Genomic DNA, 14,187 nt, shown 5'->3' with positions numbered 1-14,187 from the left:
GCAGGTTGAGGACCGGTCTTGCGGAGGCGTTCTGGATGTTTTGTAGCTTGCGGGTGAGGTTTTTGTTTATTCCGGCATAGAGTGCGTTGCCGTAGTCGAGTCTGCAGGTGACAAGGGCGTGAGTGACGTCTTTCTGTGCTCAAGGGGGAAGCATTTGAAGGTCTTGCCTAGGAGGCGAAGGGTGTGGAAGCAGGAGGATGCGACAGAGTTGATCTGGTGGTCCATTTTGAGCTCAGAGTCCAGGATGATTCCAAGGTTGCTTGCGTGGTCCATCGGGGTGGGTGGGCTTCCGAGGGCAGGGGGCCACCAGGTGTCGTTCCAGGCATTGGGATTTGGGCCCAAGATGAGTATTTCTGTTTTGTCGGTGTTGAGTTGTAGGCAGCTGCTTTAAATCCATTTGGCGATGGCTTCCATGTCTTCTTGAAAGTTGTGTCTGGCGGTGTTGGGTTTGTTGGATAAGGAGAGGATGAGTTGGGTGTCTTCTGCGTATGAAACAATGTTGAGTTCGTAGGTTCTGATGATGGGGGCGAGCGGAGCCATGTAGATGTTGAAGAGCGTGGGGCTGAGGGAGGATCACTGGAGGACTCCGCAGGTGCTTGGTGTACGGTCTGAGAGGAAAGGGCGGTGTCTGACCCGCTGCGTTCTTCCGGAGAGGAAGGAGTGGATCCAGTCGAAGGCCTTGTCACGGATTCCTGCATTGTGGAGTGTCGAACGCCGCTGAGACGTCGAGGAGGATGAGGGCTACTGTTTCTCCTCTGTCCAGTAGGGAGCGGATGTCGTCCGTTGCGGTGAGGAGGGTGGTCTCTGTGCTGTGGTTTTTTCTGTAACCGGATTGGGAGGAGTCGAGGATGTTGTGCTCTTCGATGAAGGTGGCGAGTTGGCTGTTGATGGCTTTCTCAATGACTTTCGCTGGGAACGGGAGCAGGGAGATGGGTCTGTAGTTCTTGAGGTCGGTGGGGTCCACCAAGGGTTTATTCTGGAGGGGGTTGATCTTAGCATGTTTTCAGTCGTCGGGGAACAAGGCGCTCGTCAGGGAGAGGTTGATGGTGTGGCGGAGCATGGGTGCAATGGTGTCGGCGGCTCTGTTGAAGATGTGGTGGGGGCAGGGGTCCGTGGGGACCCCAGAGTGGATTGACTTCATTGTCTTCAGTGTGTCTTCAGTGGTGAGGGCTGTCAAGTTGTCAATCGTAGGCTTCAGGGTGTCGGGGCGGCTGGTGAGGGTTCAGTGTGGTGGTTGTCTTCGTCGAAGTTATTGTAAATGCTCTTGATTTTGAGGTGGAATAAAGTGCTGAGTTTGTTGCAGAGGTCTTGTGAGGGAGGGATGTCAGTAGATTCGCTGGTGGGTTGGGAAAAACTCCTTGATGATGCTGAACAGTTCTTTACTGTTGTGTGCGTGTGTGGAGAGTCTGTCTTCAATCGCTTTTTTTCTTGTTTTTATGATGAGTTGTTGGTGGGCGTTGGTGGCTCTGAAGTCGTTGTGGGCCTCTCTGGATTTGGAGTTCCTCTAGGCCTTTTTGAGGTGATGGCAGGTGCGTCTGGACTCTCGAAGTTCTGCGGTAAACCATCTGGCTTTCTGGGCGTGCGTGTTGTTGTTTTTCTTGAGGGGGGCTATGGTGTTGGCGTTGTCGGAGATCCATCTGTGCAGTGTTCGGGCTGCGGTGTTGGGGTTGTCGTCTTCCATGATGGTTGGGGTGGAGTTGCTGAGTGAGTAGGTGAGCTGGTTGTCGGTGATTTTGGTCCAGTTTTTTCGTGGGAGCAGGTGCTGGTGTCTGTGGATGGTGGGTGTTCTGAAGGTGAAGTGGACGCATTGGTGGTCTGTCCATGGGAGTTCGGTGTTGTGGATGAAAGTGATGGAGTTTCCTGTTGTGAAGAGGGGATCAAGGGTGTGTCCTGCTGAATGTGTGAGTTCGGTTACGATCTGGCGGAGTCCAAAGTCCAAGGGACTTATAAGTAAATTAAATATGACTATTAGGTGTAAGCCAAATTTTCCATGTTTAAAGGAGAGAGCACAAGCACATTTGCACTAGTTAGCAGTGGTAAAGTACACATAGTCCATAAGCCAACGAAAACAAATGTAATCACAAAATGAAGGGTAACAGTAAAGAGTCTCGGGGAATATGAGATTTTTGTTGATCCCAGCATTGAGGATGTTGCCGTCGTCCAGCTTGCTTGTGACCAGGGCATGTGTCACAGATTTCTGGGTGCTGATTGGGAGCCATTTGAAATTCTTTCTCTGGATCTTCTGGGTATGGAGGCATGAGACACTGATGGCATTGGCCTAGGTGGTCATGTTATGGATTGTGATTCTTAAGCATTCCATATAATCAATAAAGCATTTTGTTGTTATACCATTCAAACATTAACTATGCGAAAACATTCAGTAATGAAAGTATAAGGTTATTGCAAGGAATTTTTATTTACTGAATCAAATGATATTCCTAATTTTGCCAACAAAATGCACTGATTTCTAGTTTACTGACACTTCAAAGCACATTAAAGTTGTCCTTTGTCTGCATCAATCTATTTATCATTTAGAAATGTTTCGTTAATACCATTCTCGAAAGAAATTGCCTAAATTAAGATTGATTACTCCTATAAATTGCCTAATTTATATTAAATGCTTTGCTGGATATTTGACAATAACACATATTAATTGGTAGCCGGAGGCTGATGTGATCAGTGCAATAGATGAACTTGCTCTAAATATGTCTTTGGCATGGTTAATGAACTACAAAACTGTTCTGGTATTACTATTTGTTACCTGGAAGGCACTTTAGAAGTGCTATAGTCGGGTATTCATTGATGTCCTTGACATTAAATGATGTAATTGTGGTGCTTGGTGATGATAACCTGTGACTCGTGATGGCCTGCAGCACAACAGCTCAAAATGGAAATTGTTGAAGGGGAGGAATGTGTGACATCCAACTACATACAAATTTCCTTATAGAATTGCAGGGGTATGTTACTCCTATTGATCCTGCATGCCCTTGGTCTGCTGTGGCCAGTTTGGAAAATGCCACCAGTATCATGGGTGTCCTGGACTACTTGCACTAATTCTCCCTGTATCCGGCATCATGATCAGCATGAACTTGTGACTTTGTCCCGGTGCGACTAGATAGCCACATTTGGTGATTTGTGCTTCTAGGCACAATTTTCACTTAAATCTTTAAAATAGCATGTCTCCGGTTTGACTAATTGGATTTTTGCCATTTGTGTGTCGGAAAATTTATCAAATTTTACTCAATGTTTCTGGATTTGTGTGGGATTTTTCTTGTTTTGTGCTTTTACTGTATTACTGTTTGAAGTGCTGCATTAATACTTTATACATTGCTTCTAAGTTAAGCCTGAATGTGTTGTGCCAAGCTCCCAGAGGGCTCAGCACAGGCTAATTTGGGGCTTGCTTGTGACTTCACCTTGACATCATTTGTAGTTGCTGCTTGAGTAGGGTTTCACCCCCCCTTGAACCAGTAATACAATTTCTAGGACCTAACCTACTCCGATCTGTGTATTGCCCCCACCTGTGTGCTCTGTATAGGCAATGTTGATAAAATTATCTTTTGCCAGCAACAGTATCTCAGTGATGGCATCCAAGGTAAGATTTACCTTGCCTCCTAATGGGAGGTCTGCTGCCAGGAACAATCAAAGCCACATCTTAGCTATGGACGCTGAGCTGCATATAGCTTAGAACAGCATCTTCTTATGGGTGAAACCCGGTGCCAAGGTCTCACTATAAAGTAGTAATGTGACGCTTTTTTAATGAGTCGCCTTCAACATATTTTGCCCTACACTGAAATTCTAATGTTCTCTCATTGGTAGCATCAGGTTTAGCATACATTTGCTTCCATATGCAGTGGCGGCTCCTCCGCTAAGGTAGAGGAGCTTCGCCCCACTGAACATGTCAAAGAGGAAAAATTAAAATGATAATAACTTATGATTATCATTTTATTTTTCCTCTTGCTCAGCTGGGTATGGGCGGGGCTGCTCCTCTCAGAGCAGGGCAGGGGAGGAGTGATTTGCCCACTCCAAGCACACAGGACGCTTTGGCTGGCTGTCTCGGGCCGGTCAAACCTTCATGCGCACTTTGCATGTTCTCCATGCAGGCTGCATTACATCCTGTATTGAGATCATCCCCAGGCTCCAATTCTCTGGCTGATCGTCGATCCACAACACTCAGACCAATCACAATGCTGCATTGCACGTTGTGATTGGCTATCGGGAGGCTGGGAGCCGTGTGCTTCCTGCTTCCAGCCCTGGAACGGGGCGGAGAGGGTGAGAAGGTGGCGGCTACAGACAGCATTCCCTCCCACATTCCCCCTCCACCACTCCACCCGGCCCATGACCCACCCCCCTACAGCCGTTAAATACCAACTGCCACTGTCCATATGCCCATCCAATGGATCCTGCTTCTGCATTGATTTAATGTCTCTTATCTCCTTCTTGGCCTTATTTTCTGCTGTAGCAAATATCCCTATAAAGCCTGAAGACATTCTCACTTTGTCATAACCTTCTTGCTTCTCTAGCGGGTCTGCACCTTTCTGGTATGACTCATGTCAGCAGGATTATTGACTTGCTTTTATCCATATCTCACTCTTCACTTCATCTTTCTGCCTTCGATTGCTGACTTCCTGCATCCCACATTCTGACATTATAACAGCTGGTAGGCCTTGCAAAGTCCCAAAACTCCTCCACCCAACTAGGCATCACTCTATCTGCTTCCCTCTGTTTTACTAACCAAGCGCAAAGGGTGATTTATTTCAGCCAAATGAAAATAGTTCCAAGTCAGTACAATCTATCAAAGTACTTTCAAGCTCGAAACCAAATGCTTGTTAATTTGGGAAGCACAAAGCACCATGTCATCTTAAGCCAACCAAAACCAACGCAAGATCATTCTAACAACTGAATGCCTGGTAGCCAAATCCAAATAGCAGCAAGTTGTTAGTCCTGGGGGTAAGAAGGACCTTTACCCCAACTAGTGGCTGTTTTTAGTAGCAAACCATGGTGGAGGGGAGGCAATGTCCTTGCTTGCCTTAGGTCATGTGGTGGCATTGCTACACCATTGTATTTTTTCTTTTTAAATTATAAATATTTTGTGATTGGAAACTACGATAATACTGCACACTGTTTTGATTTCTAATGCCAAAAGTTTTGATATAGTACTATGACCGATATAAAAGTTGGAAAATTCACTATACACAGAGTTTCAGTCAGTATTCTTTTCACCACCTTCGTGAAGACTGTGCTCCAAGCATTAATGCTTGCAGACTGCGAACCTGCAGTCACCTTTTTTTCACAGGGCAATTTTTTATGTAGGCGGAAAACAAACTACTTGAACGTCTGTAGCTAACACTGCAACTTAAGAGCGGAGCCAGTTGTAATGATTGACTGAATGGTCCAGATAACGCTTTAAGCTGTTCCTAAGCTTTGGGTGTTAGCGTCTGGCGATAGAGCAAGAACAATGTGGCCATGCCAAGTAGAAAAAAGCAATTTAGCCATTTGGGGTGGAGATTCTTATCTAAATGCTGCCATTCCAAGTTTCTTGACACCTTAGACAAAAGAGGCAATTTACTCAACCCACAACAAAGTCAACTTATTTAATTTGTAACAGAGAAAGGCTTGTTAAAATAGCACCGAAATCTCGGTTTTGCACGTTGCTTTCTTCTTAAGATCCATTTATCAATCAGCGAACCTGCAGCAGGTCTCTTTTCAATAAAAGACCAAAAAGTAGTTAAAATGCAGGTTAAATGGAGGCACAGTGCATTATTTTGCCTTTGACTATCTATATGCCGAAAATCAATTATTTTATTAAATGATAAATTGCAACTGTATATATCTGTTTGCAGTAAAGATTACTGAAGCGGACAGGAACGAGTCTCTGTGACCAATTCACAAATGTTTTTTTTGTGATCTAGGCTATTATAAAAAATAATATTTTGCACGTGCACACATTTTGCGCATACAGAAAATACGTTTCATGTGTCCCATTTGCCTTATGCACAGGCATTAGGCCAAAGCCAAGAGCCTGACCTCCAGAATGTGCGCAAGTACTTCAACTAAAGCTTGCAGAGGCTGCATTCGTCAGTGAGGCATGTGCACGTTTCTTTTTTCACTACAGCAGCGCTGACTTAAACCAGGGTGGACATAAAGCAAAAGGCAAACACAGGGAGCCTTTATGTTCCCTGTCTGAATAACAGAATGTATATTGCACATTTAATGCATCACTGGTGAAGTGCAGGGTTGGATCCTACCCCTAATTTAGGGATGGAAAGATAAATATAGGCATCGACAGGTACGAGCCCATCATGCCTATACATATGAAAAGTGCCGATTGGATATGAAGTCAGGCACTTGCCCAGCTCAGCAGCCTCTGACACCATGTCCATGTAGCTCATGGGAGCCAACACACCACAGAGTAGCAGGCATGCACTGGCTGCTTCGATATACATGAAGGGCAAGACAGAAAATATCAAAGCAACAACTTCCACAGCTGCCCAGCCTTCCCATTTTACTTCATACATCATCACTTACACATTTAATGAATTAATGCCTTTAATAGTGTTTAATGCCCTTCAAGTACTTTTACCGAGGTACTCATTAGTCAAATGAGAAGATGACCCGTAGGCCTATGGCACTTTCTGAGCATTTGATTCTTATTTTAAGGCTGTTTCTTACCCAGTGTTAAGGAACATATTTAGGTCCGGTTAAAGGCACCTGTATTTTCCATTGGAACTCATGTTATCATTACCTGAAACATACATTGAAAGGGGTTGTCGGTTAGCTGCATTCAGTCAATTCCTTGTTTGGGTCACTCCTCCTTCAGCCATTGCTTGAAGAAAGTGTAATTAAGATTTTAGATCAAGCCAGAGGAGAGTTTCAGTCTCGCCGTTAGCTTTTGGAGATTAGGTGTGTCAGTCCATTTGCAATATCAGTGCCTCCCATTATAGTGCAAGGATGATGAAGTGAAGCATCGATATGCTGCTACGGGGGCCTGTTCGTTCGCCTTATGCTGTTATCACCCTCCTGCTAATGCTGCATATACGGTGACATTGCTTTGAAATGTGACTTTGCTACTATAGGTGATTTTGCGCATAAAAGTGAGTTTGCCCCTAAATGTGTTTTTGAACCTAAAATTGATTTTTGTTCTTTTCTTTCAAGTGTTGCAATTAGGCCCAGGTTTAAATGTTTTTCAGACAGTTGGGTAATTTTCATTAAATCAGTGTAAAATTGTTGTAATCTTCAAAAAATTATGTGTAATGCCCAAGACTAGGCCAATACCCCATCTCGCATAAGCGAGATACCCGTTCTGGGGAAAACCCTTTGTGGGAGCACAGAAAATAAACAAGCACCTTGAACACAAGCAGCATTTCATTAAAACGGGCATTGACAACATTTCTCAAAGTCATTTTGCATTTACTTTTTTACCTGAGCTGACCATCTGGGTTAATGGTGCGTGAGAAGTGGATTTTTAAAAAGATATTTCTTCTTTTGGGTTCCATAGCAGAAGTGTCATAGAAAGAAAGCCACTGTAAAGACAGTATCAACGTCCTCATCCTGTTCTGAAGACTTCACCCTGTGCTTTGTTCAGCCCTTGGTAATTTGGGATTTAGATTTGAGAAGGAACGCATCACTCTTCCTTTGTCTGCAGAGGCATAGCTAGAGTTTGTGGTGCCCGGGGCTATCCCTCAGATTGCCTCCCCTGGGGAGGGGGGGTTGCTGGGGAAAAAGGATGGCGAGCACTTGAAAGAGGTCCGAGAGACACGTAGTAGCGCCACTAATAGTTACCTCGATCATGCAAGTTACGTGCACATACATGACACGGTCCAAGGCTACACAGTTGAATGCACCAGTGACTGGCAGTACTGAAGAGAACACACACACTGCATGATCTATCTGGGGACTCAGAAAAACCGCATGTGACATCCATCAGAGAGCTGCGTGAACAATTACCAGGTAATCCCCTCAGCACAATGCCAACATGCACATACATGACACTGTTCAGGGATCCATCATCTACAGCTGACATTACATGACCATTCATCATGGTCCCCCCATTAAAGCAGTGCACTTTGTGATCTGCATGGTACATGTTCTTTGCAGCAGGCACATTAACCCTCTGTGCTACCTTTCCAGGAGTCAACCCTTCCACTAGACAAAACTCCCATCTCTCTCTAGGAAGAACATTAATCACCGAAGTTATCATGACATTTTTATTGTTTCTGAAAATTGCTGGAGGCCAGGAAGGAGGCAGCAAGCTTTTTTTAAACCATAATATACTTGCAAACACTCCACACCCACCCGAAATAGGTACCCAGTGCGGTCACACCGTTCGCATCGCCCTAACCTGCTCAAGGTTCATGTGACCTCAGTGACAGAGTCACAGCGACTGGATCACTGTTGCTCTACGGTGTGCTGCTTCGTAGGCCTGCCCGCAAGACTGGAGATGAACTTCAGTATGGATTGTGGTGGACAGGCCTTCAAGGTTAACCCACAATTGACACAACTAGGGTACACATGCTTGTGCTAAGTCATCAAGCCTTCTAAGGTCTAGTGGGGCCTTCTAAGGTCTAGCATGGGAATGTGCTCCCTCAGTAGAGTGGTCTGGTGGACTGGTCATGAAGGCTGAACCCAGGTCCCCAGTTCCAAATTCGACAGCTCTGGCCACAGTGCCACATCCTCTCCCCCACTGAACACCATACTGCACCACTGAGAGAAATTCGCACTGCCTTCAGCTACAACCTAATTGTGCCCGCTATAAACACTTGGATGTGGCTCAATTCAAATTATGCACTTGATAAGAGTAATATGCTGCCTAAAAAAAAAAGTAAAAGCAAACACTCATAGGGAATGCAAGATTAAGTAAAGCATGTGAAATGTAAGCAGAAACAACATGGTTACCTTAACCCCTTCGCCGCGGGGGTAATTCCCCCACGGCGCGGGGGGGGGGGGGGCGCAGCGCCACGGTGCTCGTAAAATGTTTTATATGCAACTATTCACATCTCTTTTTACTCATGATCTTTTTATAAAAAATGTAAATTATAATTTCAACAACTGTACTATTCATAATGACATATTTTAGTATTCTTTTAAAATAACTGTTTACATTGTCTTCCTCACTATTTATTTTAAGTCAAATTTGCTCTTTTGTAAATTTCTTGTCAACCATCTTACGAAGCTTTTATGACACAAGTTGCCGAAATAAAGCAATAACACAAACAAACGAAAATCAAATGAGCCTTTTCTTTGGTATTAAGGTACACAGCCAATATGTTAAAGTATTTTCTTCAATTAACATTACTCATAAATGTTGCAGCTACTATTCTTACTTGTTATAGTTACAACTCATATTGTGTTCACTAGATTTGGATTTTTATTTTAAAATATTTCTTAAATAAAATACATTGTTTCCTACTGTTCTTGAATGTGCCTTTCTACATGAAACAAGATTGATTGTTACATGAAACACATACTACTCAAATAGAAGTCAGTAGATTGTGGGGTGGTTGCGGTCCAGCTGGCTTTCATTCTTGTGCTGGCACATTGACAAATTCTTAGTGCCAGAGGGTTTAGTTAGTCTATGTCCCAGGTCCTGTTCTAGAGAATCTAGATTTTAAATCAAGCAGAGTCCTTTATTGCTTGTTTAGGTGGGGGTATATAAGCACAGTAAGCAGTAGAGACAATAGGGAAAAGGCCAACATTGTCTGAATGCCTCCACTATTATAAGGAACACTACCACACATTTCTGCATGTCCACAATTAGAACAAACTGTTGTTGTAGAGATAAGGAGGTTCTGACTAAATTCCTGAATATATGTAATGGTATTATGAGAAGCATTAGTATTGGTCAATGAAGATGTGTGCAGAAGAGAAATTAGGATGCAAAAGCTATGCTTCTTTCCACCTACATTTTCCCAAAAACATATACAAAATAGTGGAAATCACTTGCAAATCTCAATTAAGAATTCAGAATTCCATCTGCAGATTTGTGCAAAGTTCACAATTTGTACTCAAATGTTTCTGTAAGTGAGGGGGCATGTGATACTACCTCAGGACCAGATGGTTTATTATACAGACTTACTTCATAAGTGAAATCTGGCATCTTGTATTAGCTCACTTATTCCTCAGTTTGAGTCTACTGTGTGGGAGGACACTTATTGGACTTTTGTTTGCTTATCAATGAGAAAATGCTGGAGGAACGTGGAAAAAATGGAGGTCTCCTTCACAGTCTTTCTTGTGTGAAGCATTAATTCTACCACTGATCACCAAGCATGGGAGTTGATCCTGATGGATGCATGAATAAATCATTCTGTATCACAATGTTTATGAAGAAGAGATAGATTGAAATCCTTTTTGCATCTAACTCGATCTTCTCACTTTCGGCTGATGGTGCCAAATTAAGAAGAGATTTAGACCTTCTTTATGGTTATCCTGATAATTCTGATGAGGCTGATAAGGAGTGGGTCCTGGTGTTTCACTCAGATATTTCACCTGTTTCAAGCAGGTTGCCTTCTGCTCACAGGAGAAATCTCCAGGTGGGGTTCCAGGGAAAACATGACACAGTGAAATTGATTTCTACATGTTATTCCCCTACTGTTCATAATTCCCATTTTATACCTGCCCTCAGAATTATGGAGTACCTCAGTTAGGGTAACTCTGGTGTGGGCAAATAACAGGAAGAAATATCTCTCCTAGCATAATCCACTCTGTGATTACAGTTAAGGAATTTCTTTTAGTTATTTTCTCTCTTTTTGAACGAACTACTTACAACTGAAACAGATCATGAATAGAGAGATTCCGCACAACTTGAACCTATTATTAATAACAGGGAGTTTTGTAAAGGTCTGCAAGACTAAAATTCAGAACACAGCAATGTTTTTTGATTCAATGAGGAAAGTAATACAGCAAACACACATTTCAGAAATTGTACTCCAGTACAATACACCGAATCAGTGACACAGTTCTTGATAATAGTGCCCTGAGTACTTATTGAGATGCCATTGAATGTGATGGGGAATGTTAGCACTACAGGCCTAATGCATCTATTCATCTGTTAAACCAAAGCATATCAGGGAAATAAACTTAGGTAGAATGGCAAAATGAAACTACTGCATATATGTATGATGAAAGGTCTATTACAAAAGAGTGCAGAGTGAATGTTCTGGATCCCCTCTCACTGAAGTGTGTACACCACTCAAGGATACAGAAGAAGTGTCTCATTAAGGACCAAAGTCATCTGTCCAAGTAACGAGAGATAATCTTCCACGTACAGAGGACAGACTTGTTGGGGAATAAGCACAACTGTGAATCAGCAATACAGTTGTCTGGTTTGGAATTTTGCCCCATTCCTACCAATTAGTAAATACAAAAGCACTATTAAATGAATTAATATGTATGCACTCATTAAATTGTGTACCTAAGTGAACAGTTGCTTCCACCAGAGACTTTAATAATGTGGGAGCAGAACCTAGTACCCCAATATGTAGGACTTCACCCCAATTATCATGCCACCCACAAATGTTCCAAATATCATCATTTGTCTTCAGAGGTTCCACCCCGGGTGGATCTTTGTGCAAGACAACACCCCCACCCAACATTAGTTTAGCAGAGTAAGATAACAAACAGTAATGATCTCTGAAAATGCTCTCGGCCTCTTCTTCCAATTCAACAGACCTTTGTGGTAGCTTGAGAGGAAGAGGTGTTAACAACAATTCAAATCTCAAAGTACAGTGTGATCATTAGGATCACACAATAAAAGTCTGAATACATAACTTGAAATCAAAAAGGTTTATTACAAACTCAAAGCAAGACTGATGAATATCAATCTCAAAAACAGTATAAAAGTATAAAATAAGTACAGGGAGACCAAAGTGTCTTACAATATGGGTCCTCAACAGCAAAGAACATATAAGGATAGCAGTAATAGCAAAACATAAAATAAGGAAAAAAATTTGATGACTCTTTGAAAGATTTTGATCCTTCTCTCCATGCCAAACGATTTGTAGTATCCACTATACTCTACACTAACCTAAGGATAGGGGAAATCCTATTGAACAAGGCAGCCAGAAAGGCGCCAGCAACAGAATGTCTGAAGAAGTTTTATAAATAAAGACTCACATGAAGCTACACAATTACAAGTGTCAAGAAACGTCTGCACCTCTCCAAGTCTAAAGGGAATCGAACTAAAACCAAGGTGGGTTCACTAATTTAAATGCACAAAGAACATTCGAGAAAACATGAACTCAAACACATCATAAAATGTTTTCCAGTTCGCAGGGAAGAACTTGGCACCTTGAACACTACTCCCATATTCCAGTCTTTGCTTCCAAAGCATCCTTGGTTCTTCCCTTCATCTGATAGTACCAATTGGTAACATTCAGCTGGTCCTTCATTAAAATCATACGCCAGCTCTACTTTGCCTCACTATCTTTGAAATACAATGTGCTTTTCACTAACTAAAGAATGCCTTTGGTCTGCACAAGCAGAGAAGAAAAACATACAGAAAAACAACTTTCACGTTAATCTTAAATGTATCGACTGCAAGCTTAAGGCCCAAAATCGTGCTTAAATGCATATTAGTTCTACAACTCACATGCAATCCAATTAATGAAATGTTTTATAATGAATCAAGCTGTATCCTGCTGTACTCATATGTAGCACACTATACCAATACAATTTTATTAAGCAACAATGAAAACTGGTCACAATTTATACGGAAGCATTAAACACACATATGATTCACTCACATTAATCCCTGGCAAATGTACTGCATTAAATGCAATTTAGCACCCCACCTTACAATCTAAACCCATAGAAGATTAATATCAGCAATCCAGATGTTTCTGAAAAGAAGCACATTAATAGGCACACACATATACGTTAGAACACGCAATAGATGCACTTCTACACCTTTGTTGTACCATATCTCTTTAGTATTATTGCGTCACATGAGTACACAAGGCCAAATGTAAATATATATGTGTCTGGCTTAACCATTTGTAGGGGGATGCTCCTCCGTCACTTAATAACTGAATTCTAATCAGAGTATTATTTCAAAAATCTTAAATCAGTGATTCAGAGTAAATGCTACAAAGGCTTTAAAATGGAAAGTTATAGTGGAGAGGATGTGGCCTAAAGACTAGAGCGGTTGACCACAAAGCTGGGAAGCACGGTTCGAGTCTCAGCATAGATGCTCAATGTCTTGTGATTCTGGGCAAATCACTTAATCTCCCTGTGCCTAAAAAAATTAATGTGTCCATCTGTGACAAAACTGGGGCTCATGTAAAGCGTTCTGATACCTTTGGGTTGAGTTTGCGCTATAAAACACTCCTCATAAAATACTGAGGTGCCGATTCCGATCCTGGAAAAATGTTCCCCGTACGAATCGTATCCGGATTTTTTTCCGTACGAATCGTACAAGTACCATACAAACTGGCAAGTACGATTTGTATGGGGAAAAGTCCATATGAATCGCATTGGGAAATTTCCCCCACATGTCCTTGGGTCGGAAAAAGTGTCCGACACGTCCCCGGACGATTATCCATACGAATCGGAAAAATGAAGTCCGAGCGCGCAAGTACGATCTGTCCCGTCCGTCCGAATGTACACCCGTATGGAAAAAAGACCGTCCGGAGCGGACTTCAATACCAACCATGGAGACATGTGCCCGCATACACGCCGAACCACCCCCCCAGCCCCCGTAAGTACGCGCCGTACCCCCAGCCCCCCTGCGGATGAACGCTCCGAACCCGCCAGCCCCTGCGGATGTATGCGCTGAACCCCCCCAGCCCCGGCATGTACGCGCCGTACCCCCAGCCCCCCGTGGATGTACGCGCCGAGCCCCCCCAGCCCCCGCGGATGTACACGCCGAACCCCCACCCATGTATGTACGAGCCGTACCCCCACCCGTGTATGTACGAGCCGTACCCCCACCCATGTATGTACGCGCCGTACCCCCCGTGTATGTACGAGCCATACCCCCACCCGTGTATGTACGCACCGTACCCCCACCCGTGTATGTACGCGCCGTACCCCCACCCGTGTATGTATGCGCCGTACCCCCACCCGTGTATGTACGAGCCATTCCCCCACCCGTGTATGTACGGTGCGGACCCCCAGCGCGTAGCGGGTGGGGGTACGGCTCGTACATACACGGGTGGGGGTACAGCACGTACATGCGGGGGCTGGGGGGGTTCA

Source organism: Triturus cristatus, chromosome 4_1 (assembly GCF_964204655.1).
Source record: "Triturus cristatus chromosome 4_1, aTriCri1.1, whole genome shotgun sequence".
Classification (NCBI taxonomy): Eukaryota; Metazoa; Chordata; class Amphibia; order Caudata; family Salamandridae; genus Triturus; species Triturus cristatus.
Note: the sequence above shows the minus strand (reverse complement) of the source record.